This window comes from Vigna umbellata, chromosome 4, assembly GCF_029865625.1.
Source record: "Vigna umbellata cultivar VRB3 chromosome 4, Vumbellata_1.0, whole genome shotgun sequence".
NCBI classification, from domain to species: Eukaryota; Viridiplantae; Streptophyta; class Magnoliopsida; order Fabales; family Fabaceae; genus Vigna; species Vigna umbellata.
In genome coordinates, this window is record NC_142168.1 from 68,275,251 (window position 1) to 68,288,705 (window position 13,455).

A 13,455-nucleotide genomic window follows, 5' to 3' on the forward strand; every position below is an offset into this window, starting at 1 on the left:
CAACTTCATCTATTTCGTCCACTTCGTCATCTTCGTCCACTTCGTCCACTTCCTCTACATCGTCCACTTCCTCCACTTAGTCCCCTTCCTCAACTTCAACGACTTCCTCCATTGCGTCCACTTCGTCCACTTCCTCAGCATCGTCAACTTCATCCACTTCGTCAACTTCGTCAACTTGGTCCACTTCGTCAAATTCGTCAAGTTCGTCCACTTCGTCAACTTCGTCCTCTTCGTCCATGATACAAGAAGGCCTAGCACCATTGGACCTATCACAAGAGGGATGATCAAGAAGCTACAAGATGAGTACTCTCCCAAAGGCCAAACCCTCTTTGCTATCTTTGGATGGAAGATTGGAGACCTAGAAGATGCTTTTAAGATGCCAAAACATGGAGAAGGGTAAAAGTGGACTTTGGCACATGGCCGGGGGTGTGCGCATAGTAGCCTAAGGGGTAGTATTAGCTTATTGTAATTCCACTTATGCGCCTATGTAATAAGCCACGTGAATAATATGGCTTCTAGAAAGCCATCACACTTTGCACATGTGGGTGAGGTGGCACTTGATCTGTATTTTGTGGATCTCCTTACCTCACATGCATTGCATTGCATTGACTTGAGATTTAGCTATATAACCTCCTGGGATAAGCATGTATTTCACTTTTGGAAATTTATAGAAGATGAATTTTGCACTTTGCAATTTCCTCTCATCCGAAAGTCCTCTCTATTTGCTTGCTCTTCCATTCCCTCAAGCCAACTTCCACTTCACCTCACCCTAATCACTTCAATCCGCTGCCAACATCTCATACAATCCAGCCAAAACTGATAGCCTTCTCTGCTACAATTTCTCCAGCACTGAACAATGCTTTCCGTTACTGTTCCATTGATTCTTTGGGTGCAGCAGAGCTGGTTGCTTCCTCCAATCTCACGGATCTGCTTCTATGCATCCTCCTTGATGCATCAGTCCACTTCCTCCACTTCGTCAACTGCGTCAACTTCGTCCACTTAGTCCACTTCCTCCACTTCCTCCACCTCGTCCAACTTCGTCAACTTTGTCAACTGCGTCGACTTCGTCAATTTCGTCAACTTCATCAAATTCGTCGACTTCGTCAACTTCTTCCACTTCGTTCGTCCACTTCGTCAACTCCGTCAACTTCGTCCACTTCGTCAACTTTGTCCACGACGTCAACTTCCTCCACTTCGTCAACTTTGTCCACTACGTCAACTTCCTCAACTTCGTCCACTTCGTCCACTTCGCCCGCTTCTTCCATTTCGTCCACTACGTCCACTTCGTTCACTTCGTCCTCTTCGTCCACTTCCTCCACTTCCTCCACTTCCTCCACTTTGTCCACTTCGTCCTCTTATTCCACTTAGTCCACTTCGTTGAATTCGTCCACTTCGTGAACTTCCTCCACTTCCTCCACTTCCTCCACTTCGTCAACTGCGTCAACTTCGTCCACTTAGTCCACTTCCTCCACTTCCTCCACTTCCTCCACTTCGTCCAACTTCGTCAACTTCGTCAACTTTGTCAACTGCGTCCACTTCGTCAATTACGTCAACTTCATCAAATTCGTCGACTTCGTCAACTTCTTCCACTTCGTCAACTCCGTCAACTTCGTCCACTTCGTCAACTTTGTCCACTACGTCAACTTCCTCCACTTCGTCAAGTTTCTCAAGTTTGTCCACTTCGTCAAGTTCGTCCACTTCCTCCACTTCCTCCATTTCCTACACTTCGTCCACTTCGTCCAATTCTTCCACTTCCTACACTTCTTCCATTTCGTCCACTTTGTCCACTTCGTCCACTTCGTTCGTCCACTTCGAACACTTCGTCAACTTCGTCCACTTCGTCCTCTTCGTCCGCTTCCTCAACTTCCTCCACTTCGTTCACTTCGTCCATTTCGTCCACTCCTCCGTCAACTCCGTCAACTTCGTCCACAATGTTCGCCCACTTCGTGAACTTCGTCCACTTCGTCCACTTCGTCCACTTCGTCATTTGCGTCAACTTCGTCCACTTCCTCCAATTCCTCCACTTCGTTCACTTCGTCAACTTCGTCCACTTCGTCAACTCTGTCCACTACGTCGACTTCGTCCACTTCGTCAACTTCGTCAATTTCGTCAACTTCATCAAATTCGTCGACTTCGTCAACTTCGTCCACTTCGTTCGTCCACTTCGTCCACTCCGACAATTTCGTCCACTTCGTCAACTTCGTCCACTTCCTCCACTGCCTACACTTCGTCCAATTCCTACACTTCGTCCATTTCGTCCACTTCCTCAACTTCCTCAACTTCGTCCACGTCCTCACCTTCCTCCACTTCGTCCACTTCGTCAAGTTCGTCAAGTTCGTCAACTTCGTCCACTTTGTCAACTTCGTCCACTTCGTTCGTCCATTCGTACACTTCGTCAACTTCGTCCTCTTCGTCCACTTCCTCCACTTCTTTCACTTCGTCCACTTCGTCCACTTCGTCAACTCCGTCAACTCCGTCAACTTCGTCCACTTCGTCCACTTCGTTCGCCCACTTCGTCAACTTCGTCCACTTCGTTCGCCCACTTCGTAAACTTCGTCAACTTCGTCCACTTTGTCCTCTTCGTCAACTTCGTCCACTTCGTCCACTTTGTCCACTTCGTCCACTTCTAACACTTCGTCCACTTCGTCAACTTCGTCCAGTTCTTTCATCCACTTCGTCCACTTCGTCAACTTCCTCCACTTCTTCCACTTCCTCCACTTCCTCGACTTCCTCCACTTCGTCCACTTCATCCACTTCGTCAACTTGTTCAACTTCGTTAACTTCGTCTTCGTCAACTTCGTCCACCTCCTCCACTTCTTCCTCCACTTCGTCCACTTCGTCCACTTCCTGCACTTCCTCCATTTCCTCCACTTCGTCCATGTCCTCCACTTCGTCCATTTCGTGCAATTCCTCCACTTCGTCCACTTCGTTCACTTCCTCCACTTCGTACACTTTGTTCGTCCACTTTGTCAACTTCGTCCACGTCGTCCACTTCCTCCACTTCGTCCACTTCGTCCACTTTGTCCACTTCGTCAACTTTATCCATTTCGTCCACTTCGTCCACGTCGTCCACTTACTCCACTTCCTCCACTTCCTCCACTTCGTCAACTTCATCCATTTCGTCCACTTCGTCAACTTCGTCATCTTCGTCCACTTCCTCTACATCGTCCACTTCCTCCACTTAGTCCCCTTCCTCAACTTCAACGACTTCCTCCATTGCGTCCACTTCGTCCACTTCCTCAACATCGTCAACTTCATCCACTTCGTCAACTTCGTCAACTTGGTCCACTTCGTCAACTTCGTCAAGTTCGTCCCCTTCGTCAACTTCGTCCTCTTCGTCCACTTCCTCCACTTAGTCTACTTCCTCCACTTCCTCCACTTCGTTCACTTCGTCAACATCGTCAACTTCATCAACTTCGTCAACTTTGTCAACTGCGTCGACTTCGTCAATTTCATCAACTTCATCAAATTCGTCGACTTCGTCAACTTCTTCCACTTCGTCAACTTCTTCCACTTCGTCAACTTCGTCCACTTCGTCAACTTTGTCCACTACCACAACTTCCTCCACTTCGTCAAGTTCGTCCACTTCCTCCACTTCCTACACTTCATCCAATTCTTCCACTTCCTACACTTCCTCCATTTCGTCGACTTCGTCCACATTCTCATCTTCGTCAACTTCGTCAAGTTCGTCCACTTCGTCAACTTCGTCCACTTTGTCCACTTCTTCCACTTCCTCCACTTCCTCCACCTCCTCCACTTCGTTCACTTCGTCCACTTTGTCCACTTCGTCAACTCCGTCAACTCAGTCAACTTCGTCAACTTCGTCCACTTCGTTTGCGCACTTCGTGAACTTCGTCCTCATCGTCCACTTCGTCCACTTCGTCCTCTTCGTCCACTTTGTCCACTTCGTCCACTTCGTCCACTTATTCCACTTAGTCCACTTCGTCCACTTCGTCAACTGCGTCAAGTTCGTCCACTTCGTCCACTTCGTCAAGTTCGCCAACTTCCTCCACTTTGTCCAGTTCGTCCACTTCGTTCGTCCACTTCGTACACTTCGTCAACTTTGTCAACTTCATCCACTTCGTCCTCTTCGTCCACTTCCTCCACTTCGTCCACTTGCTCCACTTCGTCCACTTCGTCAACTTCGTCCGCTTTGTCTACTTCGTCCACTTCTTCCACTTTATTCGTCCACTTCGTCAGCTTCGTCCACTTCGTCCACGTCGTCCACGTCGTCCACTTCCTCCACTTCCTCCATTTCCTCCACTTCCTCCACTTCCTCCACTTCGTCAACTTCATCCATTTCGTTCACTTCGTCAACTTCGTCAACTTCCTTCACTTCCTCCATTTCGTCCACTGCCTCAACTTCGTCAACTTTGTCCGCTTCGTCAACTTTGTCAATTTCGACAACTTCATCAAATTCGTCAACTTCGTCAACTTCGTCCACTTCGTCAACTCCGTCAACTTCGTGGACTTCGTCAACTTTGTCCAATACGTCAACTTCCTCCACTTCATCAAGTTCGTCCACTTCGTCAAGTTTGTCCACTTCCTCCACTTCCTACACTTCGTCCAATTCTTCCACTTCCTACACTTCCTCCATTTCGTCGACTTCGTCCACTTTCTCATCTTCGTCAACTTTGTCCACGTCGTCAACCTCGTCAACTTCCTCCACTTCGTCAAGTTCGTCAAGTTCGTCCACTTCGTTAACTTCGTCCACTTTGTCCACTTCGTCCACTTCGTACACTTCGTCAACTTCGTCACATTCATCCACTTCGTCCACTTCCTCCACTTCCTCCACTTCGTTTACTTCGTCCACTTTGTCCACTTCGTCAACTCCATCAACCCAGTCAACTTCGTCAACTTCGTTCGCGCACTTCGTCAACTTCGTCCACTTCGTTCGCGCACTTCGTGAACTTCGTCCACATCGTCCACTTCGTCCTCTTCGTCCACTTCGTCCACTTTGTCCACTTCGTCCACTTATTCCACGTAGTCCACTTCGTCCAATTCGTCCACTTCGTCCACTTCGTCAACTGCGTCAAGTTCGTCCACTTCGTCCACTTCGTCCACTTCGTCAAGTTCGTCAACTTCCTCCACTTTGTCCACTTCGTCCACTTCGTTCGTCCACTTCGTACACTTCGTCAACTTCATCCACTTCGTCCTCTTCGTCCACTTCCTCCACTTCGTTCACTTCGTCCACTTCGTCCACTCCGTCCACACCGTCGACTCCGTCAACCTCGTCCACTTTGTTCGCCCACTTCGTGAACTTCGTCCACTTCGTCAATTTCGTCAACTTCGTCCACTTCGTCCTCTTCGTCCACTTCGTCCACTTCCTCCACTTCTACCACTTCCTCCACTTCCTCCACTTATTCCCCTTAGTCCACTTCGTGGAATTCGTCCACTTCGTGAACTTCCTCCACTTCGTCCACTTCGTCAACTGCGTCAACTTCGTCCACTTAGTCCACTTCCTCCACTTCCTCCACTTCGTCCAACTTTGTCAACTTCGTCAATTTTGTCAACTGCGTCGACTTTGTCCATTTCGTCAACTTCATCAAATTCGTCGACTTCGTCAACTTCTTCCACTTCGTTCGTCAACTTCGTCAACTCCGTCCACTTCGTCAACTTTGTCCACTACGTCAACTTCCTCCACTTCGTCAACTTTGTCCACTACGTCAATTTCATCCGCTTCTTCCATTTCGTCCACTATGTCCACTTCGTCCTCTTCGTCCACTTCGTCCACTTCTTCCACTTAGTCCACTTCGTTGAATTCGTCCACTTCGTGAACTTCCTCCACTTCCTCCACTTCGTCAACTGCATCAACTTCGTCCACTTAGTCCACTTTCTCCACTTACTCCACTTCGTCCAACTTCGTCATCTTCGTCAACTTTGTCAACTGCGTCGACTTCGTCAATTTCGTCTACTTCATCAAATTCGTCGACTTCGTCAACTTTCTCATCTTCGTCAACTTCGTCAACTTCGTCCACTTCGTCAACTTCGTCCACTTTGTCCACTTCCTCCACTTCCTCCACTTCCTCCACTTCCTCCACTTCGTTCACTTCGTCCACTTTGTCCACTTCGTCAACTCCGTCAACTCAGTCAACTTCGTCAATTTCGTCCACTTCGTTTGCGCACTTCGTGAACTTCGTCCTCATCGTCCACTTCGTCCACTTCGTCTTCTTCGTCCACTTCGTCCCCTTTGTCCACTTCGTCCACTTATTCCACTTAGTCCACTTCGTCCACTTCGTCAACTGCGTCAAGTTCGTCCACTTCGTCAAGTTCGCCAACTTCCTCCACTTTGTCCAGTTCGTCCACTTCGTTCGTCCACTTCGTACACTTCGTCAACTTTGTCAACTTCATCCACTTCGTCCTCTTCGTCCACTTCCTCCACTTCGTCCACTTCCTCCACTTCGTCCACTTCGTCAACTTCGTCCGCTTTGTCTACTTCGTCCACTTCTTCCACTTTGTTCGTCCACTTCGTTAGCTTCGTCCACTTCGTCCACGTCGTCCACTTCCTCCACTTCCTCCATTTCCTCCACTTCCTCCACTTCGTCCACTTCCTCCACTTCCTCAGCTTCATCCATTTCGTCCACTTCGTCAACTACGTCAACTTCCTTCACTTCCTCCATTTCGTCCACTTCCTCAACTTCGTCAACTTCGTCCGCTTCGTCAACTTTGTCAATTTCGACAACTTCATCAAATTCGTCAACTTCGTCAACTTCGTCCACTTCGTTCGTCCACTTCGTCCACTTCGTCAACTCCGTCAACTTCGTCCACTTCGTCAACTTTGTCCAATACGTCAACTTCCTCCACTTCATCAAGTTCGTCCGCTTCGTCAAGTTTGTCCACTTCCTCCACTTCCTACACTTCGTCCAATTCTTCCACTTCCTACACTTCCTCCATTTCGTCGACTTCGTCCACTTTCTCATCTTCGTCAACTTTGTCCACGTCGTCAACCTCGTCAACTTCCTCCACTTCGTCAACTTCCTCCACTTCGTTCACTTCGTCAACTTATTCAACTTCATCCACTTAGTCCACTTGCTCTACTTCCTCACTTCTTCCACTTTGTCCACTTCGTCCACTTCGTACACTTCGTCAACTTCGTCACCTTCATCCACTTCGTCCACTTCCTCCACTTCCTCCACTTCGTTTACTTCGTCCACTTTGTCCACTTCGTCAACTCCGTCAACCCAGTCAACTTCGTCAACTTCGTCCACTTCCTTCGCACACTTCGTGAACTTCGTCCACATCGTCCACTTCGTCCTCTTCGTCCACTTCGACCACTTTGTCCACTTCGTCCACTTATTCCACTTAGTCCACTTCGTCCAATTCGTCCACTTCGTCCACTTCGTCAACTGCGTCAAGTTCGTCCACTTCGTCCACTTCGTCAAGTTCGTCAACTTCCTCCACTTTGTCCACTTCGTCCACATCGTTCGTCCATTCGTACACTTCGTCAACTTCGTCCTCTTCGTCCACTTCCTCCACTTCCTCCACTTCGTTCACTTCGTCCACTTCGTCCACTTCGTCAACTCCGTCAACTCCGTCAACTTCCTCAACTTCGTCCACTTCCTTCGCCCACTTCGTGAACTTCGTCCACTTCGTCAACTTCGTCCACTTCGTCCTCTTCGTCAACTTCGTCCACTTCGTCCACTTTGTCCACTTTGTCCACTTCGTCCACTGCGTCCACTTCTTCAACTTAGTCCACTTCGTTGAATTCGTCCACTTCGTCAACATCGTCTACTTCGTGAACTTCCTCCACTTAGTCCCCTTCCTTAACTTCGTCGAATTCCTCCATTTCGTCCAATTCCTCCACTTCCTCCACTTCCTCCACTTACTCCACTTACTCCACTTACTCCATTTCGTCAACTTCGTCCACTTAGTCCAAGTCCTCCACTTCCTTCAATTCCTCCACCTACTCAAGTTCCTCCACATCGTCAATTTCGTCCACTTAGTCCACTTCCTCCACTTCCTCCACTTCGTCAATTTCGTCCACTTAGTCCACTTCCTCCACTTCCTCCACTTCCTCCACTTCGTCCACTTCGTCCAGTACCTCCACTTCGTCCACTTCGTTCACTTCCTCCACCTCGTCCACTCCGTCAACTTCGCCCACTTCGTCCTCTTCCTCCACTTCGTCCACTTCTAACACTTTGTCCACTTCGCCAACCTCGTCCACTTCCTCCACTTCGTCAAATTCCTCCACTTCTTCCACTTCCTCCACTTCCTCCACTTCCTCCACTTCCTCCACTTCATCCACTTCGTCAACTTCTTCAACTTCGTTAACTTCGTCTTCGTCAACTTCGTCCACTTCCTCCACTTCTTCCTCCACTTCGTCCACTTCCTCCACTTCCTGCACTTCCTCCATTTCCTCCACTTCGTCCACGTACTCAACTTCGTCCATTTCGTGCAATTCCTCCACTTCGTCCACTTCGTTCAATTCCTCCACTTCGTCCACTTTGTTTGTCCACTTTGTCAACTTCTTCCACGTCGTCCACTTCCTCCACTTCGTCCACTTCGTCCACTTCGTCCACTTCGTCCACTTTGTCCACTTCGTCAACTTCCTCCATTTCGTCCACTTCGTCAACTTCCTCCATTTCGTCCACTTCGTCAACTTCGTCCACTTCGTCCATGTCGCCCACTTCCTCCACTTCCTCCTCTTCCTCCACTTCCTCCACTTCGTCAACTTCATCCATTTCGTCCACTTCATCAACTTCGTCATCTTCGTCCACTTCCTCTACATCGTCCACTTCCTCCACTTAGTCCCCTTCCTCAACTTCAACGACTTCCTCCATTGCGTCCACTTCGTCAACTTCGTCAACTTGGTCGACTTCGTCAACTTCATCAAGTTCGTCCACTTCGTCAACTTCGTCCTCTTCGTCCACTTCCTCCACTTCGTCAACTGCGTCAACTTCGTCCACTTAGTCCATTTCCTCCACTTCGTTCACTTCGTCAACATCGTCAACTTCATCAACTTCGTCAATTTTGTCAACTGCGTCGACTTCGTCAACTTCATCAAATTCGTCGACTTCGTCAACTTCTTCCACTTCGTCAACTTCGTCCACTTCGTCCACTTCGTCAACTTTGTCCACTACCTCAACATCATCCACTTCGTCATGTTCGTCCACTTCGTCAAGTTCGTCCACTTCCTCCACTTCCTACACTTCGTCCAATTCTTCCACTTCCTACACTTCCTCCATTTCGTCGACTTCGTCCACTTTCTCATCTTCGTCAACTTCGTCAAGTTCGTCCACTTCGTCAACTTTGTCCACTTTGTCCACTTCGTCAACTTCCTCCACTTCCTCCACTTCCTCCACTTCGTTCACTTCGTCCACTTTGTCCACTTCGTCAACTCCGTCAACTCAGTCAACTTCGTCAACTTCGTCCACTTCGTTTGTGCACTTCGTGAACTTCGTCCTCATCGTCCACTTCGTCCTCTTCCTCCACTTCGTCCACTTTGTCCACTTCGTCCACTTCGTCCACTTATTCCACTTAGTCCACTTCGTCCACTTCGTCCATTTCGTCAAGTTCGCCAACTTCCTCCACTTTGTCCAGTTCGTCGACTTCGTTCGTCCACTTCGTACACTTCGTCAACTTTGTCAACTTCATCCACTTCGTCCTCTTCGTCCACTTCCTCCACTTCGTCCACTTGCTCCACTTCGTCCACTTCGTCAACTTCGTCCGCTTTGTCTACTTCGTCCACTTCTTCCACTTTGTTCGTCCACTTCGTCAGCTTTGTCCACTTCCTCCATTTCCTCCACTTCCTCCACTTCGTCCACTTCCTCCACTTCGTCAACTTCATCCATTTCGTCCACTTCGTCAACTTCCTTCACTTCCTCCATTTCGTCCACTTCCTCAACTTCGTCAACTTCGTCCGCTTCGTCAACTTTGTCAATTTCGACAACTTCATCAAATTCGTCAACTTCGTCAACTTCGTCCACTTCATTCGTCCACTTCGTCAACTTCGTCCACTTCGTCAAGTTCGTCAACTTCCTCCACTTTGTCCACTTCGTCCACTTCGTTCGTCCACTTCGTACACTTCGTCAACTTCATCCACTTCGTCCTCTTCGTCCACTTCCTCCACTTCGTTCACTTCGTCCACTTCGTCTACTCCGTCAACTCCGTCAACCTCGTCCACTTTGTTCGCCCACTTCGTGAACTTCGTCCACTTCGTCAATTTCGTCAACTTCGGCCACTTCGTCCTCTTCGTCCACGTCGTCCACTTCCTCCACTTCTACCACTTCCTCCACTTCGTCCACTTCCTCCACTTAGTCCCCTTCCTCAACTTCATCTACCTCGTCCAATTCCTCAACTTCGTCAACTTCATCCACTTCCTCAACTTCCTCCACTTCATCAAGTTCGTCCACTTCGTCAAGTTTGTCCACTTCCTCCACTTCCTACACTTCGTCCAATTCTTCCACTTCCTACACTTCCTCCATTTCGTCGACTTCGTCCACTTTCTCATCTTCGTCAACGTTGTCCACTTCGTCAACCTCGTCAACTTCCTCCACTTCGTCGAGTTCGTCAAGTTCGTCCACTTCGTTAACTTCGTCCACTTTGTCCACTTCGTCCACTTCGTCACCTTCATCCACTTCGTCCACTTCCTCCACTTCCTCCACTTCGTTTACTTCGTCCACTTTGTCCACTTCGTCAACTCCGTCAACCCAGTCAACTTCGTCAACTTCGTCCCTTTCGTTCCCCCTTTTCGTGAACTTGGTCCACATCGTCCACTTCGTCCTCTTCGTCCACTTCGTCCACTTTGTCCACTTCGTCCACTTATTCCACTTAGTCCACTTCGTCCAATTCGTCCACTTCGTCCACTTCGTCAATTGCGTCAAGTTCGTCCACTTCGTCCACTTCGTCAAGTTCGTCAACTTCCTCCACTTTGTCCACTTCGTCCACTTCGTTCGTCCACTTCGTACACTTCGTCAACTTCATCCACTTCGTCCTCTTCGTCCACTTCCTCCACTTCGTTCACTTCGTTCACTTCGTCCACTTCGTCTACTCCGTCAACTCCGTCAACCTCGTCCACTTTGTTCGCCCACTTCGTGAACTTCGTCCACTTCGTCAATTTCGTCAACTTCGGCCACTTCGTCCTCTTCGTCCACGTCCTCAACTTCCTCCACTTCTACCACTTCCTCCACTTCGTCCACTTCCTCCACTTAGTCCCCTTCCTCAACTTCATCTACCTCGTCCAATTCCTCAACTTCGTCAACTTCATCCACTTCCTCAACTTCCTCCACTTCGTCAAGTTCCTCAAGTTCGTCCACTTCGTCAACTATGGCCACTTTGTCCACTTCGTCCAATTCGTTCGTCCACTTCGTCCACTTCGTCCACTTCGTACACTTCGTCAATTTCGTCAAACTCGTCCTCTTCGTCCACTTCCTCCACTTCCCCCACTTCGTTCACGTCGTCCACTTCCTCAACTTCCTCAACTTCGTCGACTTCGTCCACTTCGTCAACTTTGTCCACTGCGTCGACTTCGTCAACTTCGTCCACTTCGTCGACTTCGTCCACTTCTCAACTTTGTCAATTTCGTCAACTTCATCAAATTTGTCAACTTCGTCCACTTCGTTCGTCGACTTCGTCAACTCCGTCAACTTCGTCCACTTCATCAACTTCCTCCACTTCGTCAAGTTCGTCAAGTTCGTCCACTTCGTCAACTCCGTCAACTTCGTCCACTTTGTCAACTTCGTCCACTTTGTCAGGTTCGTCCACTTCGTCAACTTCCTCCACTTCGTCAAGTTCGTCAAGTTCGTCCACTTCCTCCACTTCCTAGACTTCGTCCACTTCGTCCAATTCCTCCATTCCGTTCACTTCGTCAACTTCGTCAATTTCGTCAAGTTTCTCAAGTTTGTCCACTTCGTCAAGTTCGTCCACTTCCTCCATTTCCTACACTTCGTCCACTTCGTCCAATTCTTCCACTTCCTACACTTCTTCCATTTCGTCCACTTTGTCCACTTCGTCCACTTCGTTCGTCCACTTCGAACACTTCGTCAACTTCGTCCACTTCGTCCTCTTCGTCCGCTTCCTCAACTTCCTCCACTTCGTTCAACTTCGTCCACAATGTTGGCCCACTTCGTGAACTTCGTCCACTTCGTCCACTAATTCCACTAAGTCCACTTCGTCAACTGCGTCAACTTCGTCCAGTTCGTCCACTTCCTCCAAATCCTCCACTTCGTTCACTTCGTAAAAAACTTCTTCCACTTCGTCAACTTTGTCAACTACGTCGACTTCGTCAACTTCGTCAACTTCGTCAATTTCGTCAACTTCATTAAATTCGTCCACTTCGTCAACTTCGTCCACTTCGTTCGTCCACTTCGTCAACTCCGGCAATTTCGTCCACTTCGTCAAGTTCGTCCACTTCCTCCACTTCCTATACTTCGTCCAGTTCCTACACTTCCTCCATTTCCTCCACTTCCTTAACTTCGTCAACTTCGTCCACTTCCTCAACTTCCTCCACTTCGTCAAGTTCGTCAAGTTCGTCGGCTTCGTCCACTTTGTCCACTTCGTCCACTTCGTTCGTCCATTCGTACACTTCATCAACTTCGTCCTCTTCGTCCTCTTCATCCACTTCCTCCACTTCCTCCACTTCGTTCACTTCGTCCACTTCGTCCACTACGTCAACTTCGTCAACTCCGTCAACTTCGTCCACTTCGTTCGCCCACTTCGTGAACTTCGTCCACTTCGTCAACTTCGTCAACTTCGTCCACTTCGTCCTTTTCGTCAACTTCGTCCACTTCGTCCACTTTGTCCACTTCGTCCACTGCGTCCACTTCGTCCACTTCTTCAACTTAGTCCACTTCGTTGAATTCGTCCACTTCGTCAACTTCGTCTACTTCGTGAACTTCCTCCTCTTAGTCCCTTTCCTCAACTTCGTCGAATTCCTCCATTTCGTCCAATTCCTCCACTTCCTCCACTTCCTCCACTTACTCCACTTACTCCACTTCGGCAACTTCGTCCACTTAGTCCAATTCCTCCACTTCCTTCACTTACTCAACTTCCTCCACATCGTCAATTTCGTCCACTTAGTTCACTTCCTCCACTTCCTCCACTTCGTCAATTTCGTCCACTTCCTCCACTTCCTCCACTTCCTCCACTTCGTCCAGTTCCTCCACTTCCTCCACTTCGTTCACTTCGTCCACTTCGTCCACTTCGTCCACTTCGTCCACTCCGTCAACTTCGTCCACTTCGTCCAGTTCTAACACTTTGTCCACTTCGCCAACCTCGTCCACGTCCTCCACTTCGTCCATTTCGTGCAATTCCTCCACTTCGTCCACTTCGTTCACTTCCTCCACTTCGTCCACTTTGTCAACTTCGTCCACGTCGTCCACTTCCTCCACTTCCTCCACTTCCTCCATTTCCTCTACTTCGTCAACTTCGTCCACTTCGTCGACTTCGTCCACTTCTCAACTTTGTCAATTTCGTCAACTTCATCAAATTTGTCAACTTCGTCCACTTCGTTCGTCG